The sequence below is a fragment of the Lissotriton helveticus genome, chromosome 1_1 (assembly GCF_964261635.1).
Source record: "Lissotriton helveticus chromosome 1_1, aLisHel1.1, whole genome shotgun sequence".
NCBI lineage: Eukaryota > Metazoa > Chordata > Amphibia > Caudata > Salamandridae > Lissotriton > Lissotriton helveticus.
Window position 1 is genome coordinate 1,649,851,352 of NC_136057.1, and position 19,113 is coordinate 1,649,870,464.

Here is a 19,113-nt window from a genome sequence, read left to right on the forward strand (position 1 = left end):
AACTGAAGCTCTGCCCACCTCATTTAGAGTCTGGAGGACCTGAATTATGTCAGTGGCAGCGACTACTACATCTTCGCCACTGGCATACACCTACCGACGGAGTAAGGGCCATTGGAGGTTTGGCTATTTGACCATCTGCTCAATTTATAGAGGGCAGTCACATGGCCAATTTTCACTGAAAACTAGCTAATGATCCCCTCCTCATGGGAAAAATCTCCCATGGCAGGGAGTCATTATTTTTTTATTTTGATAAAAGAAATCTCGCTTTGGGATTTTGTTTTTAAAAAACATTGAATGTTTGCTGTACGGCTTCATCATGTTGTAGAGCTGTCAGTCAAACTTTTAATGAATTGACAGAAACAACCATAATGGAGGTTCCTGTCAGTACAAGAGGTGTACGCTGGGCTGGAGTAAATCCCGTCTGCCGATCTCTAAATCAGGCCCTTAGTGATCATATAGAAATGGAGCAGAAAAGGTCTGTAAGTGATGCTATAGTGTAGAGAGATAGAGATGGGTAGACCCATCACCAATTAAATCAGGCACGAGCAGAGTCAATGGAGTCAGACTGAAACCAGGCTAATGGAAACAGGTACAAGACGAGCCAATGAAGGCAGTCAGTCTCCGTCCCATGAAGACCGGTGCAAGCAAAGTCAATAAAGCCAAAGGTAATTAACAAAGTCACATGCAGGCGAAATCAATGGAGTCCTGCATAAGCAGAACTATTGGCGCGAAGTACTATAAAAGCTGAAGGTTCAGGCCGAGATAATGAAGGGTCAACCAGCCCAGGAACTCGAGTATGCATCAATCAAATTCAATGGAAACTGGTAAAAGTAACGCTAACGGAGTCACATGTATGCCAACTTAATAGAATCAAAGGCGAGCTAGTGGAGCTAGGGCCAGGTCAGATCAGTAGAGTCAGGTTGGAGTCAAGCAGAGCCAAATGCAAGCTTAATCAATGAAGTGAAATAAAAGTTTAGCCACCAGAGCCGCGTCTGAGCCGAATCAGTGAAACTGGAGAAAGTCAAGCTAGCTAATAGAACCACATACATCTCAAGGCAACAGATTCAGAGTCAACCTAAGCCAATGGAGTGAGTTGCAAGTCAAATCAAAGAAATGGGATTCAAGCCAAGTGAATAATTGAGTACAACCAAGCCATTGGGGCCAGGGTCCAATGAATCCCATGAAGGTACACGCAGGTTAATCTAATAGAATTAGGTACAAGTCAAGCCAATTAAATCATTTGCCAGCAAAACCAAGCAGGCTATGAGAGAGTCAGGTGAGGCCCTTGCAGGTCAAGCCAGATAAATGAATAGAGTTGGGTGAAAGCAAAGTCCAAGGAATCGGCTGCAAGCCTTGATACGGGAATCAGGAGAACTATAATAACCGGAAGCAAGTGTAAAACAAAGCAATCGAGTCAGACATGCGCCCGGAAATGAAATGAGGCGCAAGCCATGTGTTAATGGAGCAAAATGTAGTTCAAGCCATTAGAGGGGGTCATAAGTCAGGGAATTACAGTTAACAGCAAGCGAAGGCAGTGCAGTGAGGAGAAAGATAAGTTAATGTATTTAAGTGCAAGCAAAACCATTAAAAGCAGCTTACCCAGAGAGGGCAGGTGAATGTCAAGCCAGTGGATTAAAGTGAAAGCTAAATCGAAGGAAACGAAGTCATTGAACTTAGAGGAAAACAGAACAATGAAAAACATGCAAATAGTCAGGTAAACATTAAGCAAAAAGTTGAATGCCTGGCATGCCAGTGGCGTCATTTCAGCACCTAGAAAATAGATACAAATGCAGAGAGCTGAGAGTCACCCCAGTCCATTGCTTGCCGTAGCCCTGGAGACATGCCCTTGCTTTGTGCAGTTATTTGCGACACTCATTGGTATGACTAACACAATCTTTAGACTTTACATTCTAGAAGTACTGTAGAATAAAAAGTGCCCACCGTTTAGCCCCCCCAAAATGGTTCATTTATGAATGTATACAGTCAGAACAGGCAGTGCCCGTTTATGGAAGTTTTTATGGAGGAACTGTGACTGTAATCTGGGCTGAAGAGAAAGGAAACTGTTCTGGCATATGTGTTCACTACTGGAAGAAGCCTCAGTCCCCAGAACTGCTGATTACATTACTGCTCTTGAGTAATAAACACGAGATATCACATCTCCACTTACTCTTTCATCAGTTTCCGGGCCTTTAATGACTCATATTGGCTTCAAATTGATGAAAGTATTTTCTGCAGCAACCGAATACCAGAACCACTCGAACCTTATAGTATTGCATCCATTCTAAGCTGTGAGGCCACGGGAAATAGATGCTTCAAGACAAGGGGTGCACTTTATACCTGTAGATCAGAAAATGATCATTTCCGCATCGTCCTGTAAACACCACAAGCAAGTGACCACATGGAAGTCTCTTTTCTACTGCACATTTCAGAGACTATACAGTTTTTATTTATTTATCGTGTGTTATCAGGGCTAGTTTGTGAGTCCATATGAATATGCAGATTTCGATCAGGAATCATTCACAGAGGTCCCAGCGGCTTTCACCATCTTTGGGGTGAAGGAGGGGAGAGGGCGCGTTCGAGTCCCCCCATAATCTGGCAGCATGCTAGTCAGTATCCGGGCAGTGGGCACGTGTCCTATGTTTGACAGCTAACAACTTCCCAAAGATTTCTGGCACTTGTAGTGTTCAAAGCACTCAGTCTAAGACCGTTTAAAGTAGTTGCGAGCAGGCACACGGCCACCCAGTTATTGTGAAATCCTCTAGGAGAATCTTTTCTCATTTTTGGAGTAATATGCTGATGGGGAAGAAATGGAAATTGTCTAACATGTATTCCATTCTTTTTGACAATCATAGCGAATTGTAGTTAAACTGTTTCATGCCGATGGTTCCAATATTCTCCTCCTCCAATCGCACCACCTCAGGACCACATCTATACACAAAATCTTAGAATGGACAACCCAGTGCAATTGCCAGCTAAGCCGACTATATCATAAGAAATACCATAAAGGGGCCTGCAGAGCTTTTCAAAGGTACCAGTATGATGAAAACAATAAAACTGATGGTCTTTCTCTCATACCAATCATCCATCACACTGCTACACGCTGCGTCCCATAACACAATACACCACGTGTTCATCAGGCACAACATGGAGACACTTCCCACCAGTGTTTAATTAGAGCTGGTGGTTTCCAGCGCTGATTTCCAGTTGTGTGAGCTAAATCAGATATTCTGCAATTACCTTTCTAGAAACATGTTGCAATGTCCACAATTCGGTCTACTAAAAGGGAAGGGATGTGTTCCTTTAAATTCTCCATGGTCATTCTGTGGGACATTTAGTGTAGGGCGGTGAGGTGACGGAGTGCTTCAAGTGCTGCAGGTGCATATTCTGGAAATGCTGCACAGATTTCACAGACCTGGTGTATCAATGCCACATCTGTGTTGCAAAGGCAGAAAAGATCAAAGAGCATATATCCCAAAAATTAGAAATGACGGAAGAGGAAAGTTTTCAGTCAGAAAGTAGTTTTTGGGCCTTAAAGTAGTGACATTCATGTGAGGTTTGTGCTGCATGCACTCTTTTTGATGACCCTTCAGTGCTTTAGGTAGAATACACCCGTAGTGGAAAGGTAAACAGAAGACAAATATGTGGAAAGAAATGTATATTGAAATTCCAGAAATGTATTGGTTTATCCCAGGGTATCCAGTGCAGGTATAAGATGGTTGGATACAGGCCAGGTGTATTTACAAATAATGAACCTACATAGAACTAATTCACATACTGCTGGACATAAAATCCGTTATGGCTTTGACCCTCCTGGATTAAACTTGATGCTCCTGCTTTTCAATAAAGGGGGATCATTCTAGGTGCTAAGTAGACATCCTTGCCCAGTTCGGCACTCACATCCTCCACGCGAGACTTGACACCTTTCAGGGCACCTTACACCAATGTACCCTATGACACAGCTTCTGCTATTTGCCACCCCAGCATAAACCTCATATGGACTAGGAACAAGACTCTGGGCCCCCTCTATATTGTGCTCTTTCACCTCGTAGTACCATGGAGTACACCCACCTGCTTACTGTGCACCACCACTGTACATGTTCCTACGGCACCTCCAATCAATCAATCAATCAATCAATCAATCAATCAATCAATCAATCAATCAATCAGTGTTCTTGTGAAGCGCGACTACTCACCTGTAAGGGTCTCAAGGCACTGAGGCCCTTTGTTTTCTAACCCTGGTGCAGTACTTGAGATGACAATTCTTACAAATACGCAGAGCTCTGCTGTGCTGTGTGCTGTTCTCAAACAACCAGCCCCATGTCTCGGAAACTTTGCACCGTTGTAAATACAGTTTACGACCCTTTGTACTATGGTGCAATTTATGTTGTGTGGAAAAGAGGCATTTTTGCTGCAGCCCATATTGCAGAAACGATTTACACTAGTACAAACCGAACCAGTCGACAGATAAACTAATATCGCTTAGTTGCAGCTTGCAATTTGTTTCGTGATATATTAAAGATGTTATCAACGAAATGGTGGTCCATGGCTAACACTGGAAATCAGTTTAAAGCAAACGATGCCTCGCGATTTTTGATACGTAATTAATGTTAAAAAAACGAAACAAAAGTGATGAAGTTTCAAACGTTGTGCCATCTTTCACAACTGAAAAAGACAAACATTTTACTTTCTCCTTCAGCAAATAAGAACCCGATAAAACATAGTGTGGAATCAGTTCTTACACTTCTATGTTTTGTATTCGCCACTAGTGCAGATGTTTCTGTGATCTGGCCCCAGGCACTGAGAGTTTCGCCTAAACTAAAGTAAGCACCAAAGGCGCTTCGATGCCATACTAACGGCAGATTGGATGCTATAAGGTGCTAGTAACAGCAGCAATGCAGTAGGAAAGGTTCCATGCACAGCAAGTGACGAGAGTGCCCTCTCAAGCCGTTACAAAGAGAAAAGCCAGCGTAACTTGCCTGTCGTGCGTCGTTCAAGCGCTCCCGTTCACCCTCAGCTCCAGTGTGGGGGGGTTAATCTCCTAGCGGGCCCCATCAGACCCGCCTGAGCGCGTGAGGCTGAGCATTGCGTCGCAGAAAAAGAAGCGAGCGAGAGATCCGAACAGAGCTCCGGCGCAGGGATGCTGGCAGCCTGGACCACCTTCCCATCGGCCCCCACCTCACAGGCATCAGGCTGTAACCCGAGCTGGGTGGCTGCCGCTGGTACCCGGGAATCACTGCTCCAGCAAACGACAAGCTCGCTCGGCCGCAGAAACCGTGCGCCTGCCAGCACACATGGAGCCACTTTAGCGGTCAGAGCTGCACCCGGGCAGGGCTTCCATCAGAGCTGCTTCTTTGTTGTATTTTACTTTAGCATGACTTGTTGCGTTTCCCCCTTGGTGTCTGGCCTCTAATCTTCTTGCTCTGTTCCTCTCATTAGCGCCATGTTTTCTGGGGAGGCCTTTGAAGGTTGTGGTGGGGGCGCGAGGAGGGCAGGGCGCGGGGAGCCTGCAACGGGCGTGGCACTGGGTGGAGACGTGGTGCTGTGGATAAACGACCAGCTTTGAACTAGGAGACCTGGCCCCAGTCCCAACTACTGCACTTGGCTTAAATGTCGTGAACTCGGCAACGCCAATAACCTCTCTTTACCGCAGGTTTCCCAGCGCAATTTGGGCGCATACACACAAGTAACATATAATCCTCACTCAACATTCCTGAATCCCATCCTTTGATGGAGCAAGGATTCGCATGTAACACGACTTGCTTGTATTCAGTCCTCTCGACATAATGTTAATACACTAATCAACATGTTTGTTTTATTATTATTGCATTACACGACACAAATGGGTGTCCGAGTGAAGCTTGCTTATGTGTTTTACTAACCGTAATACGCTTGCACCTAAGATGGCTGCTGCTATGCGGGGTTTTCTACTGCGCATGCGTCTATCATACTCACGTGACATGACGTATTCTCAGCTTTGGAGGGAATTTTTCGCTTCTGCGCAATAGAATTAAGATGGCTGTTCTGTGTCCTCACATGCGAGAAGCTTGCACTGCTGCTTTTGTTAAGCTGTTTGTTCTGCCTAATTATTAATGCAATAGTTAAAATAAAGTAAACGGAATAGAGTAGAGATACATGGTATACAGTGCATTAATTTATTCCTTGTTCTAAAACTGTTTCTTTCTATTCTTGCATGTAACGATAATTTGGGGCCTGGGAGGCGTCATTATTCCATCATGGAAAATCATTCTGCGCATGTCAAAATTCAGAGAAAAGCTGAAATCATTTGTCATTGAATCAGGGCCAAAGACAGTCACAGTCAAGATGCGCCTGGGAAGCTGACCATTTACCTCTGTCAGAGGAAGCTCAACTGCATGATATTAAATACATTGTATTTTTATAAAGAACATTAATTGTTGGGTGGAATAAAGATGTCATGAGAAAATAAAGTAATGGGTGGGAACGTTAATTTAAATATGCTATGAGAAAAGTTTCATTTTAGTACGATGTGATGGCCTCTCCTCATTCTTTTGTCCAATCGAAATTGGGAATCCTTACACTTGCAACATTGGGGGTGGTACACTGTCCTGGAAAATAGTATAACTAGAGTAGGCTTAGCTAGTTAATTTGTCCGACTTGTCCGAATAGCTGACCTGTCACTGACCCAACGCACACAATAGGTGATCGAGAACAGAGGTGCTGCGAAGCACTCTGTCAGAAGATTCGCTGACCCAATCGGTATCCGGGATGCTGAGGTGCTGGCGATGCACTTTGTCGGTGAAATCGATGACCCAATCGGGGTTCGGACTGTTAGCTGCAGAGAGGGAGTAGCGCAGGCGTTGCAACTGAACTGCGGGTGCCGGTCTTAACCTTTGGTGGTCTATCCTGATCCAAATCTGGTTTTCCCTGTCCTGATTCTGATCTGCCCCTGCTGGCCTACTGGCGACTGCAACTTTTTTTTTTTTTTGTCCTTTAACTGACCGTGGTCAGGGTTGGTCTTCACACCATTCTAGGTAAATATAAATCTGTGTGGGTTCGTCATTGTTTTAACTTCCTTCTCTTTACCCTTTCCTAATCGTTAAAAGTTTTGATTACATATGTTCCTTTTCTTTACCCTACCTATAGTTAAATGCTTGAAGTCATTTTGATTGCATATTATGTTCCTTTTCTTACCCTCCCTTATTGCTAAATGATTGAAATCAGTTTAATACATCTTTTGCATAGTTACATTTTGGTTCTGATTTTCATTATTGAGAGTCTTTTGGTGTTTAATCTTTGGATCATGCCCATTTAAGAAATTTAGATAAAGAGTTTAAAACTTTCCCGAGTCTGTGGTTATTATATGAGTGCAAATGTTATCGTTTACCTATCTTCGATCTAACACCCTGATCCAATAGGTTTACAGGTACCAGCGACAAGGATTGGTAAGTCAATGGTATAGGACCTAGTAGGTAAAATAACTGGTAGTAGAGCGAAGGTTACCTGATTAAATTATGAGTTATTGATTATGGGCCCAGGTGAGTATAATAAAATTATGGTCGGGTGACCTGCGCGCTCTATCAGTGTATTCTTTTGGTAGCAGCAGTATGGTTAGGGTTTAGTTAAAATAGGAAGTTAGTTAGTTGGTTAAGGAAAATATGTTGGCATATTTGAAATGTATTATTGATTGTATTGATTTTATGTATTAACCAAAATTGTTTGTACCTGTTATATGTTTTGTCTGGAATCCACGGGAGCAGAATAGCGGGTGGTAAATGGAAGCCACACTGGAGTGAGGTCACTTACCTAGAGGAAATTAGTGCATGGTTAGGTAAAACTGGAAGCGCTATTTAGGGTTTCCTGTATGAATGAGTGAATAAATGATAGCAAAGAGTTCGCTAGCAAAACTTTTTGTGTGATATCACCTAAAAAGGGTCACACGGAAGGAGTAGCAGGTTCTTCTGAGCTTGATTGGTAGCAAAGGGGTTCACTGGTGAAACTTTGGCCTTAGTATATCCCGGAGTGGATAAGTCTGAAGGAGTAGCATGTTCTCTAATGCTTGAGTGAAGGGTAGACGGAAACGATCTACTCGTAGTGTGTGAAGAGTAAGCGGAAGGGATTTACTCGTAGTGAGTGAAATTTAACTTTCCTTTGAATTAGTCACTCAGGTACAGTGGCGAATGTTTCTACGTTGTTAAATAATAAAAGCTGCACTTTAAAAGGAAAAGAAAAGAGTTTTCGTATTACCTTGCAAAGGAGGGAGTCAGTCGCGGTGCTGCGCTGACGTCACTCAGAACCGTGCTGGCATTGGTTGAAACAGCGGGTGTGTAGCTGAGGCAATAATTGTAAAGGAGGGGTGAGCACATGAGCGTGAGAACTAGTCTCATAGGAAAAGCAGCACAACTATTGGTTGAGCCTATTTGAATTCTGAATGTTGATTGGTGACTGAAAATAAAAGACACGCTGGTATTGGAAGTATTTTGTAAACAATTGAACATCATCGTAAAAGTTAAACAAAATTATATGTGACATTTAGATCCAGGATTTATAGCAAATCGACCTGATAGAAGATACTTAGGTTTTGCTAAAGAACAGATGATAAGAGGCAGACCTTATCTAATGTAAGGAGGAGAACGAAAAATGTCATTTGTCAAGAGAGTTAAGAATTTCTTTAAAAAAAGACAAACCGATCAAAACTAGAGAAGGAATTATTATTCCACCACCAAATACGCCCGCATCATACATGATGTTTGACAGGGGCTACCACACTTGTGTATGGCTAGAAAACTGGGTGGAATACACTAAAGATGACGGAGTTTTGGCATTTCCCCAATATGGCAATTTCAATGACAGAGTTTTGCTTAATTTAAGGACACAAATGAATGACTTAAATCCCAGACCTAGACTAACGCAGTATGAGGCACTAGAAGAATGGGAGATTGAGGCTTTTGAGCGAGACAGACCCAGAAGTGACAAAGGGTTGAGTAAATTCTACCCTAAGTTTCCACGGGAAACTAGAGATAAACAAATGAAGCAATGGAGACAATCTATGATGGTAGAAGGGTTGTATCCTGTATTTACACAAGAAAAACAGTCAGGAAGTAAAGGCACAGACAAAGCAATACATTTAATGATGAGCGATAGTCCAGAACATGATTATTTGGAGGATATGTTAATGAAAAATCCACCACCGTATAATGAGGGGCCAAGCACAAGTAACCCAAGTGCGCCATTTCTGAAACCGCCTTTGATTCCACAAGTAATACATGAAACTTCATTAGAAAAGATATTGCAAGAAAAGGAAAGAGAAGCATTGAATAAACAAAGAAGTGAGTTAATTCAGAAAATCTCGCAGTTAAATACAAGTCCTGAAGCTCTGACAATTCCGGTAACTATTGGCCCAGTTGTGCCTTTGTACGGCGATAAGCAGGCTAGTCCCAAACCTCCTGTTTTGACTACACCTGTAGTCCAGCCACAGAAGGAGACATTAATTGTGGATGATCAAGCAAGTGAATGTGAATCGGTAATTTCCCTTATGGATTTACCTATACGAGAACCTGAAAGGAATTCAGTCCCGAAAAGTACACCTGTCAGATCTAAAGAAGTTAGAATGGAAACCTTCTCAGGTACAATGAATGCAACTGTAGTTACCCCAGAGGAAATAGAAAGATGGTCCAGAGAAATAGAAAAACCAAAGTCACAGCCAAAAGTATTAGATCTATACAAACTAAAAGTCGAATTAGAAAAGCTGATAGCTGGAAATGTGGGATTGGACAGATCAAATACGCTCAGTGAAGATGAGTTATTATATATCTGCAAAAGCATTACTAAAAATACAAGAGTGTATCATGAAAAATTAATGGATATGGCTGCTAGTATGGGAATTGATATTAGAAAATCTAAAGTGTTACAGAAACCATATCGAGCAGAATTCTCTGATAAAGATTTAGAAAATATGAATGTGTCAGGAAGGGAAGTACAGATTAGAGAGCTATTGGCATTGCTACAAAAATGGGGTGACATTGAAAAGTGGAGAACTAGATGGGCAAAGAAAAAAGAAGAGACCCGAACAAAACAAACTGCATCCGAATATGTGTTAAAAGAAACAGAAAAGGTGGAAAGGTTGTGTCCCATGAGAGAAGTGCCAGGTGGAGGTTATGTACATGTCCCATGGTCCCCACAGGATATATTGTCATTTACAAATGATTTCCCAAAACTTTGTGAAAAACCTGTAGAATATTGTAATGTGTTAAGAACACCCCTTGAGAATAAGTTGTACAAAGAATTCCTGGCAATTTCCTTTCTTAACCATTGTTATAAAGAATGGAGCATAGTATCAGTGAATCGCCAAGGATCACTCATTTTGGTTGGTTGGGACTGGCATCCAAATCTAGGTCTCCTGGACCATGTAGCTATATTGCAATATCTCAACCGAATCTGAGAATATATTTCTTTTCCAGTGGCACGTGGGTGGCACCACACCAGGGACACTGTTGTTCTTGTAAAAGGGAACTATAGACTATGGAACTTGCACACGAGAAGGAACAAACCACAGTTTATAGCAAGGGGTAAATATTCTGATGATGGTTAGCCTTTATTTCTTCTTGAATGGATCTCAAATGTATCTGCACATCAGTCATATAACAATCCTCTGAAGGCCCTTCATGTACTTAAGCTCTGCAGGGATGTTGGTGTCTCTATAATGCTTAGGCCAAAAGGCCCTGTTCTGTAAACAAATAACTATGAAAACATTATTTAGTGTGCCCTAATGTCACGCTGACTAAAGAGCATGTCGGTGTCCTTGAAGCTAACTGTATCACTGAAACTCCTGCTTATATGTTAGGGTAAGTTGCAGGGGTGAGGTGCTTGAAAAATTAAGTTGGTTAGTTGATTTTATCTGGGGAGTACCTAAAGGGTTTGTTGCACCACTGGTGGCTCCTTGTCAAATGTCAGCACTCATATGGTCTGCTTGTCACCTGCTTCTTTGTTGCTTTATGGCACTTTGCATCCAGAGACAGAAACCAGATTAACCTTTAAAACTGCTGCCAAGTGGAGGAGGAGACTAGAAATGTATCTGTCCTGGCTACATTTTGGTTCATATGCAGGGACGGACTGGGAATAGCAACCAGCTCTGGAGATTGCTGCTCGATCAGCCCTTTGTTACAGGGGGCCGATATTCCAGCTCTGCTGCAAAACCGGCCCCACCCCGGCCTCCGGCCAACCGGGAAACGCCCAGTACCCAGTACGGCCAGTCTGGCCCTGTCCATAGGGCAGGCGGAAGCCAGGTTGAGATGGAGTGCACACATTTTATGGGCCCGTCCAGCAGAGGGCCACCAGTGAATGAAAGACAGGGCAGTGCCACAGGCAATCACTGATGGGGTGTCTCTCCCCTGCGATTTGCAAGGTGTGACAGTGTTTACACCGCACACCCACATGATACCATTGTTGTCCTGGTCCCAAACATGAGTGTCAATGTTCCCCCTGGAAAAAACGAGGCTGTGGTGTTCTGTTTCCCATCTCTCAAACCCCACAACGTCAATCAGGTCAGGAGAGAGAAAATTGCAGTTACCTAGGAATGCAAAACATACCCCTCACCACAATGGCGATAACCCCATCTTACAATGTTACATCGTTGTGTTGTAGGTTAAGCTCGTTTTGTCCTTATTATACAGACCCTCCAGGATATCGCGAATATCGCGATTTCGCGATTAGCCGCGAAATCGGCACTTTTTAAAAAATGCCGCGATTTTTACAAAAATGCCCGCGAAATCGGCATTTTTGTAGAAATCGCAGCATTTTTCGCTATATCCTGGGGGGTCTGCTTTATCCAAAGACATGCACCGGTTGCCCCACACCTGTAGATGATCTACAGACACTGGGGTCAGAGGGTTAAAGCAGCTCGGCTGCAGCTGGCAGTGTGAAGGTCTAGGCTCTTTGTCATTCAGAGCTGCCCGGGACTGCGCTCGTTCGCACCTCTTCCTGGCCCACAAGAATGACAATGGGAGCCCTCACCTTGCACATCAACAGGAGGGGAGGGGGGGATGGGTTCTTGTCACAGAGGATAGAGCAGGAATCGGACAGAGCAGTTCTCCTTCAAGTGTAATGTGAAAGGGTTTGCAGTGACAGGAATAGGAACTTCGAGTCTTAGGCCTGTGAGAAGGCTCATTTACTGACCTGGCAAATTGTTTTTAAACACAGTCAGCAAGTCAATTTGGGAAAGAAACGGAGAACAATTTAAATTGAAAACAAAAGACACGCTACCTTAAATCTGTTAATATATTTTTTTTAACTCGAATCTTGCATTGCTGAGAGATTATCTGCAGCATGCACACCCGGAACTGTCTATGTGCTTGCACTTCTACTCTAATGTGAATTGTATTAGCAAAATGTCTGACATTGCTTTAAAGATGTTGCACTAAGTGCTCCATCCATGTACGATTTTTAGCATTGGATCGTAGCAAGCTTCTCCTTAAAGCTGAAGTTTAGTGCAAAAACGCTGGGCTCTCTATGAGCATACTATGAAATCATGGTTTTATTCTATAGAGTAAAGAATTAGCAGAGTATCAATTTTCCGATTTAAAAAAAGGACTACAGGCCATAGAAGGCAAACAAGCAATGGCACCTTTCAGTACTCCAGGATATGGGGTGAATGGATGAATGAAAGATTGAATAAATGGATAATGAGAGAGGATGGATGGATTGATGAGAGGGGAAGGATGGAGAGAAAATTTAAATAGCTGGATGTATGGGTGGAAGGGTAGCTGGATGATGGATGAGGGGAAAGATGGATGAGGGGAAGGATGGATGATGGATGAAAGGAAGGATGGATGAGGGGAAGGATGGATGGATGAAGGGAAGGATGGATGAGAGGAAGGATGGATGGATGAGGGGATGGATAGAGGGGAAGGATGGATGGATGGATGGATGGATGGATGGGTGGGTGAAAGGATGGATGGATGATGAGGGGAAGGATGGATGGATGGATGATGAGGGGATGGATGGATGGATGTTTGATGAGGGGGTGGGTGCAAGGATGGATGATGAGGGGAAGGGTGGATGGATGGATGGATGATGAGGGAATGGATGGATGATGAGGGGGTGGGTGAAAGGATGGATGGATGATGAGGGGAAGGATGGATGGATGATGAGGGGAAGGATGGGTGGATGAAGAGTGGGTGGGTAGATGGATGGATGGATGATGAGGGCAAAGGATGGATGGATGATGAGGGCAAAGGATGGATGGATGATGAGGGAAAAGGATGGATGGGTGATGAGGGGAAGGATGGATGATGAGGGGAAGGACAGATGGATGGATGGATGGATGATGGGTGGGTGAAAGGATGGATGGAAGGAAGGATGGCTAAGTGAAAGGGTCGATGGAGAGAGAAAGGGAGGATGGATGGATGACTAAAATAGTGGATGAGTGGAAGGATTAGTAAGTGAAAGGATGGCTGGATTGGTGAAAGGGTAAATGGCTGAATGGATGAGTGAATGGATGGATGGGATGAAGAGTGGATGGATAAGTGTACAGATGGATAGGGTGAAAGGGTGGATGGATAATGGAGATGAGTGAAAGGATGGATGAGGGGATGGATGAAGGGATGGATGAGTGAAATGATAGATGGAAGGATACATGATGGATAGGTTTGCAAATGGTTGAATATGTTTGGAAATGGCTGGGCTTGCTTATATACTATTGCGCGACCTCTGTTGTGTCTGTAAAACGTACCTATTGTCCTGAAGTTTTGTCCTGAATTTTGAGCTCCTGTCCTGAAATTGTGTCCTGAATTTTGACCCTTTGTCCTGAATTTTTACACTCACCGTCCTGAATTTGCACCAATGCCAGGTGGTCACCCTATTCGCTGGCTTGGAGACGGAGCGCCGTGCAGAGATGTTTGTCCCTCAAGATAAACAGACAGAACCACTCAGCCGAGAGAGCTGAGGCGCACACGGGACGGGGTATCTGCAGAGGCGCGCTGGACAAGGGATGAAGTCTGAGGGTTGAGCTCACCTATTGCAGACCATTTCCCCCTGGGAGTGAGCCATGGGAAAAATCCTAGAGGCGAGAAATTTAACACGGGCGTCAAGTGGCCCCATGTCATGGGTGTCAACTTCAACCAGTCCCCGCTTTTAAAGCGGATACGATTTGCAGGCTGACATTTTGCAACGAAACTACAAGTACCAACATGCAGTTCGCTACTGTGTAACAAGTGACCACTTGGCGGTTTTGACTGCTCTTTCTCTAGTGGTTAGGTCTGTCGAACGGGCATCCGGTGGGATATCAGGTTGTGTTCAAAATACACTGTACTATTTAACGTGCTTACTAATAAAAGGGGCGATAGGTATAGCCATCATTAGTGCAGCAGGTACAGTGGCACCAAGCTCAAAAAAGCAGCGCAAGGGGCTTGTAAATCTGCCCCAAAGTGTCTACATTGTAAAGAAACCAAATATACATAGCTTCATGTTGTTAAATAACTAAAAAAACTAAGATATCTGTGTTTGTTGTAGGAAAAATGGCCACATAAAATGCCGCAAAATTGCCACTAAATTTCCATATTTGTGCCGCTAAATTTCCATTTTTGTGCCGCTAAATTTGCTATTCCATGCCGCTATATCCTGGGGGGTCTGATTATAGCCTGTTTGCTTGCTCACATTTTACTCACAAAAGCTTATTTGTTGCGTGAGTCATGTCCCGATTGGACTTGCCTATACACACTCCCAGGGGAACATGCATTATTTTTAGACCGTGTGTGTGCTCTGTACAAGATGGTGGCCAAGCTGCTGATATTCATTTCACACTTCCCACTCTCCATCTAGATCGACCCTTCCTGTCTCCCTCCTGAACCCTGTCTTCCTGCCCATTCTTACTGTCCACATCAGGTTTCCTCTGCCCTGGCTGGATATGACTCATACTTTCTTCATTGTATATGTGGGACTCATGTCGTTTAGCAACTGGAATGCCCGTATGGTCCTGATTCTAGGTCTCTTGGTTCTTTTCGGGTGGTGATTTTCAGCACTCGGCTTTGCATTTTCACAAGTGGCTACTAAAAACAGCAGGGGATAAAACAGTCTCTTGCAAAAGAACTGTAGCTTTAAACGTGGCTGTTCTCTCTCTTAGGTGCATTTGCTCCAAATATTATGGAATAGCGCGTAATGAATAAAGATTTCACTGCACATCTACATGCATGCAGTGGTTGCCTTCAGCTGGTGTGGCAAAATGTTCAAAGGGTGGACGTTTGCTCTCTTTTTTTTTCGACGACATTTTATTGAGTTTATATTTCGAATTTACAAACAGTATTAAACCCCCACAAGCACAAGGCATAGGCAGTTCGAAAAGACTCACCCTCCCACACCGCGAACATTCAAACATGTGAGCAAGTGAAACCTTTGAATTAGTGGCACAAGTACTCCTCGTCATACGAGGGTAAATGTTAAGTTACAGCTTGCATATCCTACGCCCCAGGGAACCATTCGTAGGGATGCGGGACAGCCAAACGACACTCCTTTGCCCGACAAATAATCCACCAGTGGTTGCCACTGGCTGTCGAATTTGTGGCCCATTTCAACTTCTCAGTAGCCATGAGTGTCCAAAACGTTCCTGCCTATTCCTGCATCATAGGTAATCTCGGAGACTTCCATTCCACGCTATAAATTCGCGTCAGCAAAAGAACACTTTTTAAATGCTAAAGGCAGAGCTGAAGATCATTTGAGCCATGGGTGGTTGCAGCGTAGGCAGTAAATTGGGTGGACAGTATGCACCTGGCAATCCCCTTTTACCTCCCAGGTTCATGGTAAACCATTGGGCCCTGGCAACTCATTTATAGAATGCTCAAAAATGGAAGGCAAGAGAGCACTCCGGTCCCCACTGATGACGGACCATTGCCTACCAAAAGAAATGCAGTGGGCCAGCGCACAGGAAGAAGAAAGTCCTGAGGGAAAAAGGCAAGAGTGATCCCCAAGGAGACCAGCAAGACAAGAGGCAGTTTTTAACCAAGGGCAGCAGGACCCAAGAGGATAGCAGAGGAGAGGATCCCCACCCAAAAATTGCAGACACGAACAAGAGTGAATAAGACATGGAATGTCCCAGGAGCTGGCGCTGCAACTGCAGAGAGGAAGGAGCCGGGTGAAGGTGCGACAGGGGCAGCTTCCAGTAGCAAGCATCTTGGACCCAAGGGATGCCCAATATATCTAACTGGAAGGGGAGCATCATCGGGACATTCACCGGGGCAGCGAGGAGAGTGGGGGGGATAGTGTGGTGCGACAGGGATCCATGTTAAAACATCGATATAAAAAATATCGATGAAAAAAATATAGATGTAAAAATATAGATAACAAAAATATCGCCTCCCTATACTTAAAAAGGTAAGTACAGTAATATCGACTCACAAATATCGATGTAAAAAATATAGATGTCAAAAATATCGACTTTAAAAAATAACATAACTTAAACTAAATTAATTAAATATTATTATTATTATTATTATTAATAACAAATTACATTAATTTTAATATATATTTTAACTAATTATAACAAATAGACTAAATTTAATTAATATAAACACAAAAAAGCGTACATATACATATATTTACTTAAATACATTTTATTAACTATTATCTTTATTTAATTTATAAACTTTATTAATTATATAAAAACAAAATAAAAACATATATAAATAATAAAAAATAAATAAAAAAATGTAATATATTCTATATTTAATTAACACATTAAACTATTAAAAAAATACATACATTTAATAACAAAATAAAAACATTAATAGTTAAAACATTAGATAGTGGGAGGGTAAAAATTACTATTCCCACTCCAGTGAGTGCAAAAGTAGGGAAAACGCTGGATACCGTAGGGGTAAAAATTACTATTCCCACTCCAGTGAGTGCAACAGTAGGGAAAGGGCTGGATAGCGTAGGGAAAAAAATTACTATTCCCACTCCAGAGTGTGCAACAGTAGGGAAAGCGCTCGATAGCCTTGAGGTAAAATTTACTATTCCCACTCCAGGGAGTGCAACAGTAGGGAAAGCACTGGATAGCGTAGGGGTAAAAATTACTATTCCCACTCCAGAGAGTGCAACAGTAGGGAAAGCGCTGGATAGAGTAGGGGTAAAATTACTATTCCCACTCCAGTGAGTGCAACAGTAGGGAAAGCGCTGGATAGCGTAGGGGTAAAAATGTCTATTCCCACTCCAGAGAGTGCAACAGTAGGGAAAGCGCTGGATAGCGTAGGGGTAAAAATGACTATTCCCACTCCAGTGAGTGCAACAGTAGGGAAAGCGCTGGATAGCGTAGGGGTAAAAATGACTATTCCCACTCCAGAGAGTGCAACAGTAGGGAAAGCGCTGGATAGCGTAGGGGTAAAAATTACTATTCCCACTCCAGTGAGTGCAACAGTAAGGAAAGCGCTGGATAGCGTAGGGGTAAAATGTACTATTCCCACTCCAGTGAGTGCAACAGTAGGGAAAGCGCTGGATAGCGTAGGGGTCAAAATTACTATTCCCACTCCAACAAGTGCAACAGTAGGGAAAGCTCAGGATAGCGGAAGGGTAAAAATTACTATTCCCACTCCAGTGAGTGCAACAGTAGGGAAAGCGCAGGATCCCAAAATAATAAAAAATAAAAATATCAACATTTTCAATAAATTTAATTTCTAATTTTAACATAATTGATATATAAATATAAATATATTATTATTAACAAAGATAAAACAAAATTATTTAGCACTATAAAATTCACAACAAATACTTACAAAAAATGTATTACACAATTACATTTAATATTTACTAATTAATGAAAATTATTATTTTATTATTTATTAATTAAACAATTAATTACTTACCAGCTTTCACGCCATTTACACATATAACACCACAACACACATCTAAAATTAATTGCACAATGACAATTAATATTTACTAATTAATTATTTAAAATGTATTTTTCATTATTTATTAATTAAACAATTAATTACTTACCAGCTTTCACACCATTTACACATACATACACCACAACACACACCTAAAATTGTTTACACAATTACAATTAATAATTACTAAATAATTAATAGAAATTAATTTTAAACTATTTAATAATTAATCCCAAAAAAATGAATTACTTACCACCCTACACACCATTTACATATATAAACACCACAACACACAACTAAAATAAATGAAACAATTAACATACATAATTATTAATTAACTAATTAAAATTAATTAACAACTAATTAATAAACTATATTTACTGAATAGATAAAACGAATCAAGGAAATCCCGGAATTAAACGGAATATCCGCACAAGACATTGAAGCAGTGGAGTTCCAACAAAACAAAGCCAAGCCAGACATTGAAAACTCGGTCATCACTTGGACATCAAAGGAGCTTGCAGTTAAAATCTTTGCTCACAAAGCAACATTCGAGAGCTGGGGAATAACCCTGAAGCAACATAAGCGCCCCAGATACCCCTATCCCCTTTCTAACAGCTCAGTCCATCTAAAGGAGGAGGAACCACAAAGCCCTAAGTTAAAAACGTGCCTACGCGGAGCACGGGCATCTTCCCAGGAAAAAATACCAGGACCTAATAACAACTTTAAAAACCTGACATTCAAAAGCAGGCCCCAATGTAGCAACCAGGATTGGTCATGGATCCCAACGGCACTAAACAAAAAGAGTTCCTAGAAATGTCGTAAAGACCTCAGTTAGAGAACAAACACAAGACCAACACATGGAAGAAATAAACCCGGCAACGATCAAAATATGCTCATGGAATGTGCACAGGTTCAGTAGCATGGAGCAGGACCAAGAAACTCAATCATTTTTCCGTGAACAAGACATAATTATCCTACAAGAGACCTGGAACTCGCCCAATCTCGGAATCCCAGGCTTTATTGACCATCACATACTAGCAGAGAGGCAGTCTAAATACGGACATCCACGAGGTGGACTATCAACCTTTGTGTCGCAAAATTTTTACTGGGAATTAGAGAAACAGGACGTAGGGCTAAATTGGGCTCAAGTCACAAAAATCACAATAAAGCCCCAGCGCCAGCTTCTGTTATTAAACATCTATATACACCCAGAACGAAAAGCAAAAAATGAAAAAATGGGAATGCTAATCAAACTCAT

General features: G+C 42.4%; 1 protein-coding gene across 2 annotated transcripts in view; it reads right to left on the reverse strand.

The window, feature by feature from the left end:
• Window positions 1-19,113, reverse strand: part of AVIL (advillin) — a 316,912-nt gene that overhangs the window by 280,676 nt on the left and 17,123 nt on the right. Inside the window, exon 1 of one of the 2 annotated variants that reach the window (XM_078688810.1) lies at window positions 4,977-5,468. The exons of the other annotated variant lie outside the window; for it this stretch is intronic. The gene's annotated coding sequence lies outside the window, so the exon portion shown is untranslated. Of the gene's footprint in view, window positions 1-4,976; window positions 5,469-19,113 lie in introns of those variants that run through there. 2 annotated transcript variants of the gene reach the window in all.